The sequence below is a fragment of the Mytilus trossulus genome, chromosome 5 (genome assembly GCF_036588685.1).
Source record: "Mytilus trossulus isolate FHL-02 chromosome 5, PNRI_Mtr1.1.1.hap1, whole genome shotgun sequence".
Classification (NCBI taxonomy): Eukaryota; Metazoa; Mollusca; class Bivalvia; order Mytilida; family Mytilidae; genus Mytilus; species Mytilus trossulus.
The window spans coordinates 85759941-85776504 of record NC_086377.1 but is presented as its reverse complement, the minus strand read 5'-3'; positions in this window follow the sequence as shown (position 1 = coordinate 85776504).

Below are 16564 nucleotides of genomic sequence, written 5' to 3'. Positions count from 1 at the left end.
GTAATTTTTCAACATTTTACTGTAAATTTGACATTTTCTGGATAATTGACTACTATATTACTTTAAATCGGTCATTTGATCAAGACAATTTTTCTAATATGCATTGACAAATGTTTTAGAAATAAAATTGAAACAACCAAAGGTTCATTTAAGAATTGCAACGTTTTCTCAGTTACATTATTTTAGTAAATTTTACTACTTTTTAGATATTTATTCAGATTTGACCTTTATTGGTATTTTTTTTAACATTTTACTGTAAATTTGACATTTTCTGAATAATTGAATACGATGTTACTTTAAATCGGTCATTTGATCAAGACAATTTTTTAATATGTATTGACAAATGTTTTAGAAATAAAATTGAAACAACCACAGGTTTATTTAAAAATTGTAACGTTTTCTCAGTAACATTATTTTAGTATTTTTACTACTTTTTGGATATTTATTCAGATTTGACCTTCATTGGTAATTTTTCAACATTTTACTGTTTATTTGACATTTTTGGGGATATTTGTATACGATGTTACCTTAAATCGGTCATTGGATGAAGACACTTTTCTTATGTTTATTGACAAATGTATTAGAAGTTAAATTGAAGCAACCACTTCTTTATTCAAAAATTACACCATTTTCTCAGTACTATTTTTTCACAAAATTTTTCTACTTTTTGATATATTTATTCAGATTTGACCTTTATTGGTAATTTTTAAACATTTTACTGTTTATTTGACAATTTTGGGGATATTTGTATACGATGTTCCCTTAAATCGGTCATTGGATGAAGACACTTTTCGTATGTGTATTGACAAATGTATTAGAAGTTAAATTGAAACAACCACTTCTTATTCCAAAATTACACCATTTTCTCAGTATTATTTTTTCACAAAATTTTTCTATTTTTTGATATATTTATTCAGATTTGACCTTTATTGGTAATTTTTCAACATTTTACTGTAAATTTGACATTTTCTGGATATTTGAATACGATATTACTTTAAATCGGTCATTTGATCAAGACAATTTTCTAATATGCATTGACAAATGTTTTAGAAATAAAATTGAAACAACCAAAGGTTTATTTAAAAATTGCAACGTTTTCTCAGTAACATTATTTTAGTAAATTTTACTACTTTTTAGATATTTATTCAGGTTTGACTCTTATTGGTAATTTTTCAACATTTTACTGTTAATTTGACATTTTTTGGGATATTTGTATACGATGTTACCTTAAATCGGTCATTGGATGAAGACACTTTTCTTATGTGTATTGACAAATGTATTAGAAGTTAAATTGAAACAACCACTTCTTATTCCAAAATTACACCATTTTCTCAGTATTATTTTTTCACAAAATTTTTCTACTTTTTGATATATTTATTCAGATTTGACCTTTATTGGTAATTTTTCAACATTTTACTGTAAATTTGACATTTTCTGGATATTTGAATACGATATTACTTTAAATCGGTCATTTGATCAAGACAATTTTTTAATATGCATTGACAAATGTTTTAGAAATAAAATTGAAACAACCAAAGGTTTATTTAAAAATTGCAACGTTTTCTCAGTAACATTATTTTAGTAAATTTTACTACTTTTTAGATATTTATTCAGATTTGACCTTTATTGGTAATTTTTCAACATTTTACTGTAAATTTGACATTTTCTGGATAATTGAATACGATATTACTTTAATTCGGTCATTTGATCAAGACAATTTTCTAATATGCATTGACAAATGTTTTAGAAATAAAATTGAAACAACCAAAGGTTTATTTAAAAATTGCAACGTTTTCTCAGTAACATTATTTTAGTAAATTTTACTACTTTTTAGATATTTATTCAGATTTGACCTTTATTGGTATTTTTTTTAACATTTTACTGTTAATTTGACATTTTCTGAATAATTGAATACGATGTTACTTTAAATCGGTCATTTGATCAAGACAATTTTTTAATATGTATTGACAAATGTTTTAGAAATAAAATTGAAACAACCACAGGTTTATTTAAAAATTGTAACGTTTTCTCAGTAACATTATTTTAGTATTTTTACTACTTTTTGGATATTTATTCAGATTTGACCTTTATTGGTAATTTTTCAACATTTTACTGTTTATTTGACATTTTTGGGGATATTTGTATACGATGTTACCTTAAATCGGTCATTGGATGAAGACACTTTTCTTATGTGTATTGACAAATGTATTAGAAGTTAAATTGAAGCAACCACTTCTTTATTCCAAAATTACACCATTTTCTCAGTACTATTTTTTCACAAAATTTTTCTACTTTTTGATATATTTATTCAGATTTGACCTTTATTGGTAATTTTTAAACATTTTACTGTTTATTTGACAATTTTGGGGATATTTGTATACGATGTTCCCTTAAATCGGTCATTGGATGAAGACACTTTTCGTATGTGTATTGACAAATGTATTAGAAGTTAAATTGAAACAACCACTTCTTATTCCAAAATTACACCATTTTCTCAGTATTATTTTTTCACAAAAATTTTCTACTTTTTGATATATTTATTCAGATTTGACCTTTATTGGTAATTTTTCAACATTATACTGTAAATTTGACATTTTCTGGATATTTGAATACGATATTACTTTAAATCGGTCATTTGATCAAGACAATTTTCTAATATGCATTGACAAATGTTTTAGAAAAAAAATTGAAACAACCAAAGGTTTATTTAAAAATTGCAACGTTTTCTCAGTAACATTATTTTAGTAAATTTTACTACTTTTTAGATATTTATTCAGGTTTGACTCTTATTCAATTTGGTAATTTTTCAACATTTTACTGTTAATTTGACATTTTTTGGGATATTTGTATACGATGTTACCTTAAATCGGTCATTGGATGAAGACACTTTTCTTATGTGTATTGACAAATGTATTAGAAGTTAAATTGAAACAACCACTTCTTATTCCAAAATTACACCATTTTCTCAGTATTATTTTTTCACAAAATTTTTCTACTTTTTGAGATATTTATTCAGATTTGACCTTTATTGGTAATTTTTCAACATTTTACTGTAAATTTGACATTTTCTGGATATTTGAATACGATATTACTTTAAATCGGTCATTTGATCAAGACAATTTTCTAATATGCATTGACAAATGTTTTAGAAATAAAATTGAAACAACCAAAGGTTTATTTAAAAATTGCAACGTTTTCTCAGTAACATTATTTTAGTAAATTTTACTACTTTTTAGATATTTATTCAGATTTGACCTTTATTGGTAATTTTTCAACATTTTACTGTAAATTTGACATTTTCTGGATAATTGAATACGATATTACTTTAAATCGGTCATTTGATCAAGACAATTTTCTAATATGCATTGACAAATGTTTTAGAAATAAAATTGAAACAACCAAAGGTTTATTTAAAAATTGCAACGTTTTCTCAGTAACATTATTTTAGTAAATTTTACTACTTTTTAGATATTTATTCAGATTTGACCTTTATTGGTATTTTTTTTAACATTTTACTGTTAATTTGACATTTTCTGAATAATTGAATACGATGTTACTTTAAATCGGTCATTTGATCAAGACAATTTTTTAATATGTATTGACAAATGTTTTAGAAATAAAATTGAAACAACCACAGGTTTATTTAAAAATTGTAACGTTTTCTCAGTAACATTATTTTAGTATTTTTACTACTTTTTGGATATTTATTCAGATTTGACCTTTATTGGTAATTTTTCAACATTTTACTGTTTATTTGACATTTTTGGGGATATTTGTATACGATGTTACCTTAAATCGGTCATTGGATGAAGACACTTTTCTTATGTGTATTGACAAATGTATTAGAAGTTAAATTGAAGCAACCACTTCTTTATTCCAAAATTACACCATTTTCTCAGTATTATTTTTTCACAAATTTTTTCTACTTTTTGATATATTTATTCAGATTTGACCTTTATTGGTAATTTTTAAACATTTTACTGTTTATTTGACAATTTTGGGGATATTTGTATACGATGTTCCCTTAAATCGGTCATTGGATGAAGACACTTTTCGTATGTGTATTGACAAATGTATTAGAAGTTAAATTGAAACAACCACTTCTTATTCCAAAATTACACCATTTTCTCAGTATTATTTTTTCACAAAAATTTTCTACTTTTTGATATATTTATTCAGATTTGACCTTTATTGGTAATTTTTCAACATTTTACTGTAAATTTGACATTTTCTGGATATTTGAATACGATATTACTTTAAATCGGTCATTTGATCAAGACAATTTTCTAATATGCATTGACAAATGTTTTAGAAATAAAATTGAAACAACCAAAGGTTTATTTAAAAATTGCAACGTTTTCTCAGTAACATTATTTTAGTAAATTTTACTACTTTTTAGATATTTATTCAGATTTGACCTTTATTGGTAATTTTTCAACATTTTACTGTAAATTTGACATTTTCTGGATAATTGAATACGATATTACTTTAAATCGGTCATTTGATCAAGACAATTTTCTAATATGCATTGACAAATGTTTTAGAAATAAAATTGAAACAACCAAAGGTTTATTTAAAAATTGCAACGTTTTCTCAGTAACATTATTTTAGTAAATTTTACTACTTTTTAGATATTTATTCAGATTTGACCTTTATTGGTATTTTTTTTAACATTTTACTGTTAATTTGACATTTTCTGAATAATTGAATACGATGTTACTTTAAATCGGTCATTTGATCAAGACAATTTTTTAATATGTATTGACAAATGTTTTAGAAATAAAATTGAAACAACCACAGGTTTATTTAAAAATTGTAACGTTTTCTCAGTAACATTATTTTAGTATTTTTACTACTTTTTGGATATTTATTCAGATTTGACCTTTATTGGTAATTTTTCAACATTTTACTGTTTATTTGACATTTTTGGGGATATTTGTATACGATGTTACCTTAAATCGGTCATTGGATGAAGACACTTTTCTTATGTGTATTGACAAATGTATTAGAAGTTAAATTGAAGCAACCACTTCTTTATTCCAAAATTACACCATTTTCTCAGTATTATTTTTTCACAAATTTTTTCTACTTTTTGATATATTTATTCAGATTTGACCTTTATTGGTAATTTTTAAACATTTTACTGTTTATTTGACAATTTTGGGGATATTTGTATACGATGTTCCCTCAAATCGGTCATTGGATGAAGACACTTTTCGTATGTGTATTGACAAATGTATTAGAAGTTAAATTGAAACAACCACTTCTTATTCCAAAATTACACCATTTTCTCAGTATTATTTTTTCACAAAATTTTTCTACTTTTTGATTTTTTATTCAGATTTGACCTTTATTGGTAATTTTTCAACATTTTACTGTAAATTTGACATTTTCTGGATATTTGAATACGATATTACTTTAAATCGGTCATTTGATCAAGACAATTTTTTAATATGTATTGACAAATGTTTTAGAAATAAAATTGAAACAACCACAGGTTTATTTAAAAATTGTAACGTTTTCTCAGTAACATTATTTTAGTATTTTTACTACTTTTTGGATATTTATTCAGATTTGACCTTTATTGGTAATTTTTCAACATTTTACTGTTTATTTGACATTTTTGGGGATATTTGTATACGATGTTACCTTAAATCGGTCATTGGATGAAGACACTTTTCTTATGTGTATTGACAAATGTATTAGAAGTTAAATTGAAGCAACCACTTCTTTATTCCAAAATTACACCATTTTCTCAGTATTATTTTTTCACAAATTTTTTCTACTTTTTGATATATTTATTCAGATTTGACCTTTATTGGTAATTTTTAAACATTTTACTGTTTATTTGACAATTTTGGGGATATTTGTATACGATGTTCCCTCAAATCGGTCATCGAGGCATCGGATTTAACGTCCCCTTCTGACCGGACGTGACTGCGAACTTGATACATCCCGCACAGCCAAACGGACGCCCCACTTCGGCAAGCGTTTTACTGCAGGTCGGGAGAAGACCAAGTGACCATATTTCTATTCCCCAGTCACCCTTGGGGCAACAACAATATATACTAATTCAGTTTATAACAATACGATGAATACAGCGTCTGCTCTTTTCCTTGTTTCTATATCTTGATCTCCCCATTACACCAGTTAAACTTTAAATCCTAAAAATTGAAGCCAGAAATGTGAATATGGATTCCTATGAAGGGCAGACCTCAAATGTTCAGATGTTAAAAATTAATAACAATAGATAACACTAAATATATAGTTAAGTTAAAACGAATCTTCCGTAAAATGTACGGCCGCAATCACAAGTTGACCGTTATTGACCAACCGCATATTTACCTGGTATTGTAATACCGGTAATATGAGCAACAAGATGGGTGTCTATTGTAGAGCAGGATCTGCTTACTTTTCCGGATCACCTGAGATTACCCACATTTGTTTACTCATTTTCTACTTTTGAAAACGCCTTTACTAAGTTAGGAATATGACAGTTGTTTGTCCATTAGTTTGATGTGTTTCACCATTTGATTTTGCCATTTGATAACGGACTTTACGATTGAATTTTCCTCGGAGTTTGGTATTTTTGTGATTAAACTTTTTATGCCCCACCTACGATAGTAGGGGGAGTTGTGTTTTCTGGTCTGTGCCTCCGTTCGTCCGTCCTTGCGTCCGTTCGCCCCACTTCAGGTTAAAGTATTTGGTCAAGGTATTTTTTTATGGAAGCTGAATCAACTTGAAACTTAGTACACTTGTTGATTATGATATGATCTTTCTAATTTTAAAGCCATATTAGACTTTTGGTACCAATGTCACGGTCCACTGAACATAGAAAATGAAAGTGGAAGTTTCAGGTGACACCGTCAAAGTTTTTGGTCATTGTAGTTTTTGATTAAGTTGAATACCAAACAACTTCAAACTTAGAACACTTGTTCAATTTATAGTATGATCTTTCTAATTTTAATGCCAAATTATATTTTTTTACCATCTCACGGTCCATTAAACATGGAAAATGATAGTGCGAGTGGGGCATCCGTGTACTTAGGACACATTCTTGTTATAATTCAAATACAGTATTCCATTCTGTTTTTTTCCGTTTACTGATGATATATACTGAGCCAAAAATGTTTAGCAACAAAAGTTTGAAATTCTATTTCATGACAAAATCATTACAACATATAATTTTGATAACAAAAAAATGGAATTATGACATGTCAGAAGCAACCTGAATGTTTATCACTCACATTCATTAGGATTTCTTTGTATGGAGCGCGGGAGGATAAAAATGCAGAAATGGGTATAGTGTTATTCAAAATAAATTATCAACCATGCACTAAATGCACTAATTGAGGATTTGCAGGCACACCATCAGCTACCCTTAGTCAATGCCGAGGCATGGTTTTGATCAATAATGTTTTCATACTGTATATAGGGGTCAGATGTCTATGACAACTACTGAGGCATGGTTTTCAAAAATAATGTTTTCATACTGTATATAGGGGTTAGATGTCTATGACAACTACCGAGGCATGGTTTTGATAAATAATGTTTTCATACTGTATATAGGGGTCAGATGTCTACGACAACTACTGAGGCACGGTTTTCATAAATAATGTTTTCATACTTTTTTTAGGGGGTCAGATGTCTATGACAACTACCGAGGCATGGTTTTGATAGATGATGTTTTTATGCTGTATTTAGGAGGTCAGATGTCTATGACAACTACTGAGACATGGTTTTGATAAATAATGTTTTCATACTGTATTTAGGGGGTCAGATGTCTATGACAACTACCGAGGCATGGTTTTGATAGATGGTGTTTTTATGCTGTATTTAGGGGGTCAGATGTCTATGACAACTACTGAGGCATGGTTTTGATAAATAATGTTTTCATACTGTATATAGGGGTCAGATGTCTACGACAACTACTGAGGCACGGTTTTCATAAATAATGTTTTCATACTTTTTTTAGGGGGTCAGATGTCTATGACAACTACCGAGGCATGGTTTTGATAGATGATGTTTTTATGCTGTATTTAGGAGGTCAGATGTCTATGACAACTACTGAGACATGGTTTTGATAAATAATGTTTTCATACTGTATTTAGGGGGTCAGATGTCTATGACAACTACCGAGGCATGGTTTTGATAGATGGTGTTTTTATGCTGTATTTAGGGGGTCAGATGTCTATGACAACTACCGAGGCATGGTTTTGATAGATGGTGTTTTTATGCTGTATTTAGGGGGTCAGATGTCTATGACAACTACTGAGGCATGGTTTTGATAAATAATGTTTTCATACTGTATTTAGGGGGTCAGATGTCTGACAACTACCGAGGCATGGTTTTGATAAATAATGTTTTCATACTGTATTTAGGTGGTCAGATGTCTATGACAACTACCGAGGCATGGTTGTGATAAAAAATGTTTTGATACTGTATATATGAGGTCAGATGTCTATGACAACTACCGAGGCATGGTTGTGATAAAAAATGTTTTGATACTGTATTTAGGGGGTCAGATGTCTATGACAACTACTGAGGCATGGTTTTGATAAATGGTGTTTTGATACTGTATTTAGGAGGTCAGATGTCTATGACAACTACCGAGGCATGGTTTTGATAAATAATGTTTTCATACTGTATTTAGGGGGTCAGATGTCTATGACAACTACCGAGGCATGGTTTGGATAAATAATGTTTTCATACTGTATTTAGGGGGTCAGATGTCTATGACAACTACCGAGGCATGGTTTGGATAAATAATGTTTTCATACTGTATTTAGGGGATCAGATGTCTATGACAACTACCGAGGCATGGTTTTGATAAATTATGTTTTCATCCTGGTACTTTTGATAACTATTCATACTGTATATAGGTGGTCAGATTTCTACGACAACTACTGAGGCATGGTTTTGATAAATGGTGTTTTGATACTGTATATAGGAGGTCAGATGTCTATGACAACTACTGAGGCATGGTTTTGATAAATAATGTTTTCATACTGTATTTAGGGGGTCAGATGTCTATGACAACTACTGAGGCATGGTTTTGATAAATAATGTTTTCATACTGTATTTAGGGGGTCAGATGTCTATGACAACTACCGAGGCATGGTTTTGATAAATAATGTTTTCATACTGTATTTAGGGGGTTAGATGTCTGTGACAACTACTGAGGCATGGTTTTGATAAATAATGTTTTCATACTGTATTTAGTGGGTCAGATGTCTATGACAACTACCGAGGCATGGTTTTGATAAATAATGTTTTCATACTGTATTTAGGGGGTCAGATGTCTATGACAACTACCGAGGCATGGTTTTGATAAATAATGTTTTGATACTGTATATAGGTGGTAAGATGTCTACGACAACTACCGAGGCATGGTTTTGTTAAATGGTGTTTTCATACTGTATTTAGGGGGTCAGATGTCTAGTCAGGGATATAACTCTTTAGGGTTATTACAGGAAAATAACATACATTTGTTATTGTGGACTAAAAAATCAAAGAACTGTGATAACATACGTATGTTGCATGTTTCCAAGGGACAATATACATCACAAGTCTGAAAGTGCTTTAAGAAATGAATGCGAAGACATTATTAAGCAGATATCCACTGGGGTTTACACCTTATCATCAACCTCCCCAAGGGTGACTGGGGTAAAGAAATATGGTCACTTGGTCTTCTCCCGACCGGCAGTAAAACGCTTGCCGAAGTGGGGCGTCCGTTTGGCTGTGCGGGATGTATCAAGTTTGCAGTCACGTCCGGTCAGAAGGGGACGTTAAATCCGATGCCTCGTGTAAAGAGAGTGCCACGCTCTGTGCACGTTAAGAACCCTTGCAACAACTCTTTGAGGGGTCCCTAGGTGGCCTGTTGCAAGGCAAAATGTCTGTCCCTATCCAATATACCCTCCTTTTCCGGTGGCAGTCCAAATTTCTCCGACCATCATCCCAGATGACCACTATTGTATCAACCTACCTATTGTATTTATTGTGAACTTGTTCTCGTCCTGAATATGCATGAAATATTTGCCACTGGACGTTAAGCAACCAACAATCAATCAATCAACCTTATCATCAACAGACACTTTGTTAAAAGTGAAAACCATGCTGCAAAATGTGGATACATACATCGACAACTGTGTTTCAACTCTTTCTGGTCTGCCGATTCGCCAAAAATTATCAAGAAAACAGAAAATGGTCACACTTAACAACTCTGTACACACGCCTTTAGACAGTCATGGCACAAAAACTGGAACTAGTAAATGAAGAGAACAGGAGTCCGGATGTCCCAGAACTACATAAATTACATTTATAAACTTGTTTTATGGAAATCAATGCTAGCACTGCATGCAATAATCCTATATCTATCAATTATCAAATTGCCAAATATGAGAGTACAAGGATAAAGGCTGTGGATTTTCTATAAAAATCTTGATGGCCCATCTCTATTTTTCATTATATCTGTAGTTTTGATACACTTGAAGTTTGAAAAGTTCATACAAAAATGACTATAATATTTATAAACCTAATATCTCCACTCTAATGCCCTTAATTTAACAAATCGTTTTTTAAGAATCAGCAGTACCTGGCTTAACTCATTTCTCTGCCCATGCTGGAAATTCATCACCACGCCCATCATGTACATGTATGATGTGGTTCAGAATGGAATACCACTTAACAACAATGGCAACCTGGTTATGTCCTGTGGAAGAGGCATCAGTCCAGTACAGATGGTTGACAATACTTTTTATCCATGGCTGAAGGTCATTACAGTCTTTTTCTAGTCAAAGTTTGGCCAACTTTTTCTTTGAACCTGAAAAATAACCATTTTATTATATATTTTCACTTTACATAATGTGTTTATAGAACATTCATGCCACAGTAAACACTGATTAGAAACAAAAACCTGTTAATAAGGCCAATAATAGTAAAGTACTGTAAAAAATACTTATTTAACAGCATTTAAAAAAAAAACTATATAACTGTATAACGGACAGACAGATTGACACCTGGTGAAATGGACGGATGTTCAGGAACATTAATATTCTAAAATTACTTAAAGTGTTAATTTTACTTCCTCCCAGTACTGTTTGTATTGTCGAATTATGCTAGATGGAGCAATGTCTCGGATGCCATTTAAAGTCTTTATGATTTCCCCAGTGGGAAGTTTTAAAGTTTTTTCACCAAATGATTTTCATTTGTAAATAATCATAAAAAATAAATAGTCTAGGATTTTAGTATATTGAAGGACTTTTTTGCCTTATTTTAAAAATTTGCTTTAAATTGTAAAAATATTTGAATTAGCTCTCGCCGCGATATAGCCTTTTTGTGCTAATTCGGCGTAAAGCAACCAACAATCAATGTATTGTAGTGGATTGAGTTTGTGGCAGTCAGGCAGCAAAGGCTACATATTCATTATTGAAAATAATACTTCTCGATATTTCATTTACATGATATGCTATGTGTTGTTGATTAAATTTACAAATCTAAATGTTGTCGGGTAGAACCTTCCCTCTGTGAATCTACAGTAAAGTGTATTTGTACAGGAATCGTAGTGTTGTCTTGCAACAAGCTGGTATTAACTTGATGTGCAACAGTGATCATGAGGTTAATGAAGAACAAGGCATTGGTGGAATACTTTAGGTCGGATTTCTCATTGTAGAGGCACTTGCTTGTGTTTGCTGTGCTGATGGATTAACTCAATCCGCTAAAGAATTCTTTTGTTGAGATGTTGGTTCGTTTGACCGCATACGATTTAGCAATGCCAAAGCAATTTTTCACCTCATGATGAAGATAATACACCTCCAGTTTTTCCTCGTCGATTAGGTCGAGAGAGGACACAACCCTAGTGGTTACATATTGTTGATTTTGTCTACTGATAAACCCGAAGTGACACCAGCAAAATGGGACAAAAGAACCTATTTAGCTGTATTGACAGAGGTTTATTTTTAAGGATAAAGCTAGAAGCAGGGAAGGCTTTATTAGCCATTTTGACAGACCATTGATGTTTAATATTTTAGCTTTTCTATTGATACTGGTTATCTTATATTTGATATTTCAGTGGATTATCCGGATTGATTCCTACTGTTGCAGCTTCAGAAAATCCAGGTCAAACGAATCAGTGTCATATTCTCTAATTTTTTGTGGTCCTACTCACCTGGGTGAATACTGTTACGGTTCGGGTCGGTAGATCTCGAACTGTTTAATGCTGCACTATAAAGTTTAAGTCGACCTTGGTAGGTTACTTTACTGGTATTCAACCATTGGTAGCATGTAATGGTTCGGTTGTAAATTCCGTAGTAGTAGTAAAACGATCTAGTCTATTATTAATTGGGGAAACCTACTCAATATAATCTGGTAACGATGTTAAACAGTTGCGGATGGTAATTTCTCAGGTATAATTTAGTGTAAAATATTAAAAGGTCCCTGGTATCGGATTGCAAGGTTAGAACCAGAGCCCACAGAAGATGGCCTTTATATACTAAGTTCCCACATCCCCATGGTATCTGGGCAAATCTACGGCACTTCATTGGTTGGCTGCCATAGATGCCAACCATGGCGATTTTTCCGTAGTTTTTCCGATTTTGCGATAAAAACTACGTTATTACGGTCAAAGTCGAATAATGACGGATTCCCAATCCTCGCCGTTCAGTTTGTAAAACGCGGATTTTTATCATTACTGTTCCGTCCTGGTCCAGTTTTAAGAAAACCCCAATGTAATGCTTCCGGTTTCTCGGGAGTTATCGACCTATCGTTGGAAACAAACTGACTTCTGAAGACGCAAACTTGCAGTTTATGTAGTACCTTTCCCCCTTTCTCTACTTCTTGACATCCCCAAGGGTGACTGGGGTATAGAAATATGGTCACTTGGTCTTTTCCCGACCGGCAGTAAAACGCTTGCCGAAGTGGGGCGTCCGTTTGGCTGTGCGGGATGTATCAAGTTCGCAGTCACGTCCGGTCAGATGGGGACGTTAAATCCGATGTCTCGTGTAAAGAGAGTGCCACGCTCTTTGCACGTTAAGAACCCTTGTAACAACTCTTTGAGGGGTCCGTAGGTGGCCTGTTGCAAGGCAAAATTTCTGTCCCTATCCAATATACCCTCCTTTTCCGGTGGCGGTACAAATTTCTCCGACCATCATCCCAGATGACCTCTATTATATCATATAGGGGCCTTTAATAGCTGACTATGTGGTATGGGCTTTGCTCATTGATGAAGGCCGTACAGTCACCTATAGTTGTTAATGTCTGTGTCATTTTGGTCTCTTGTGGACAGTTATCTCCTTGGCAATTATACCTCATCTTCTATTTCATAAATCATATGGCCACAACAAATTCCTGATGTACAATAGACCCAAAAAAATACCTGATATCAGACCTTTTGTGCCTAAGGTTCAAAAAGTTAATTTCGGTATATAGAATTTGTGCTCAAAATCCAGAATTTGTATTGGATAAATTCTGAGTCTGAGATTGCAATGCATCTTTAAATAATTCTTTTTTTACCATAATTTTGTTGAAATAAATGTTGAGCCGCAGATGAAGAAAATAAATAATTGGTTTGCTTCGGTCTCTTCATTTGTACCATTATAAGAAAATAAGTAATTTTACTCAGCCTAAGACTAAAAATGAGATTTAACCTTGAAAACCTTGAAAAAAAATAGGTTTTAAAAAAAATCCTAGCCCCCTATTCCCCAAAATTAAAATGGTTGTCCTCTTTTATATTTCAAGCGAGCTTTAAAAGCCTGTAATATTATGTTACTATGTAGATAGTATCCAATACCATAGGGCCAAATAAAAAAGTATATGCGTTTACTCTGTCCCTACATTTACTAGACCGAATAATCTGTCTCTTATGTGGGTACATTTCTCATTTCATATTTTCTTTTCATCATTTTAAATAGCCAAATGATGAAAATAAGTATGAAATGACAAATGTAGCCACACAAGAGACAGATTGTTAGGTCTATATATGAACCTTCCCTAATTTTTTATTTTTTATTAATATAAAAAAGAAGATGTGGTATGATTGCCAATGACACAACTATCCACAAAAGACCAAAATGACACAAACATTAACAACTATAGGTCACGGTAAGGCCTTCAACAATGAGCAAAGCCCATACCGCATAGTCAGCTTTAAAAGACCCTGATAAGACAATGTAAAAAAAAATAAAGAAAAAAAAAGCACTGATAAAGATCAAGTCACAATGTTGCCCCCTTAGACTCAATGATTGGTTGATGGTTGCTTAACGTCCAGTGGCAAATATTTCATGCATATTCAGGACAAGAACAAGTTAAACAATAAATACAATAGGTAGGTTGTTGTAATAGAGGCCATCTAGGATGATGGTCGGTGAAATTTGGACTGCCACTGGAAAATGAGGGTATATTGGATAGGGACAGAAATTTTACCTTGCAACAGGCCACCTACGGACCCCTCAGAGAGTTGTTGCAAGGGTTCTTAACGTGCAAAGAGCGTGGCACTCTCTTTACACGAGGCATCGGATTTAACGTCCCCCTTCTGACCGGACGTGACTGCGAACTTGATACATCCCGCACAGCCAAGCGGACGCCCCACTTCGGCAAGCGTTTTACTGCCGGTCGTGAGAAGACCAAGTGACCATATTTCTATACCCCAGTCACCCTTGGGGATCTTAGACTCAATGTAAAAAACTTCTTTTTTTCAAAAAATACCTACCTAACTACCTTACTTTTTCAGCATGTGTTAGTAAACATACGTAACATTTGAACTTCTGTTTTTTTTGTTTTATAGAATAAATTTTAGTCTGTTTTGCTCCATAAATCTTATCTATGTGTGTATGTATGAAAAGGGGTTGTGTTTTACCTGTTCCTATGTTGATGACCTCTCTTGTCTTCAACCAATATTCCTTGCAAACTCTCGGTGAGGCACCTCTGTCTACTTTTGCCTTGCTGGATGCTGGATGTTTCTGGGTAGCAACATTTCAGCTAACTCCTTCTCCAATAAATTCCAAAGTAGTCTCTGTGTTGCAGGCATATGTTTAAATTGGGCAATCTTGCATCAATATTAAAATATCCGGTACGATATGAAATTATTTAACCCTCTGGATAATTGTAAAAGTCAAGTCAAGACCTTTGCCCTTGTTGAAGATAGAGTTTGGTTCACTTTGGCTTCTTTCCAGACTCTGCAGTCCACTCAAATGTATTTGTGTGTTCTTATTACATTGTGAAATAGGTAATGTTAGTGTGTTATCGTGATAATTTGGAGATTTTCAACAAGAAATACCAGTAAAATGTGAGAAGTCACATTTCAAGTTCTCATTCTCCATGACAGACAAGTTGTGATAACTTTATGTTTTCAATACGGAGAGTGTAAATAAGGGGAGTTAACTCAAACAACATCTGTGACTGTTTTCCCCTATTTAAAGGATTTATTGGCAATCATACATATTAAACAAATGACAAAATGTATGTAAAGTTTATCATACAACAATTTTTCATGATTCAGGTCTTTGGTGAATTAATAGTTGAGGGTTACTGGGTTTTAATTAGAATAAAAAAAAAATCAGCAATTTATCAAAATAAAGGGAAATTAGATGTAAAATTCAATATCTTGCAATTATTTGCCAAAATTGGATTTTTGATATTTTTGACAGTATCAATTTGTCTATTCATTGAAATTAATTTCGTGAAAAAAACCCACTTTAGAAGATTGATGGACTCAAACTTCCTTCAAATCTCATTCTGGCTTACACGGACTTCTACACCCCCCCCCCCCCCCCCCTCCCTACTGAATGATCGTTATAGACAAATCTTTCAAGACATGGTTTATTTTTGTCTATTAAGGTCATATTTGGCAAATATAAGTTTAAATGGTCAGTAAAACTGTAAAAAACCACAATTTACTGAGTTGAAAGTATACACATTTTCACTAATTTTTTAGTGATTGTTTAGGCATTATGCAAATGAAGCTGTTTCTAAATATAGACATGATGCAACAAAGTCTAGTATATATATTCCCTTTTCCTTTATGTATAAGATTTCAAAAACATAAAAAAAATCAAAAGTTCCGACCTGCCATTTGGACAATATTTTCGATTTTGCATGGTTTTCTGGCAGTCTGGCTCTGAAAATGTCAATCCTGGGAAGGGGTTTGAAGAAATATGGTAACTTCCTGTTTATCTCGCATTCGGAACTTCTATGGATTTATGAATTCATTTGGAAGAAAGTGCCCATGTATTTTTTATTTAATTCCAAAAACGATTTACTATGCCTTATTTTCCAAGTTATTGATCACTGTGTTATATTTTTACATGAAAATAAAATTATTTATCAATAATTAACTTATCCACAAGATATATTGTCTGATTTTTAATTTATGTTACTCTAAAAATTACAATCTTGACTTGACATTAAACTTAAAAAATATCTGAGATTATTTATAGCTGTCTTTCCTTATAAGTAATATCATGATAAGCCATTACTACTTAATTTTCCTGAGGCTTTAAAAGGGATGCAGAAATATTTCAAAAGGGGCGAGGTACAGTAAAAATTTGATCGGTTGTGCTGTAATCAACAC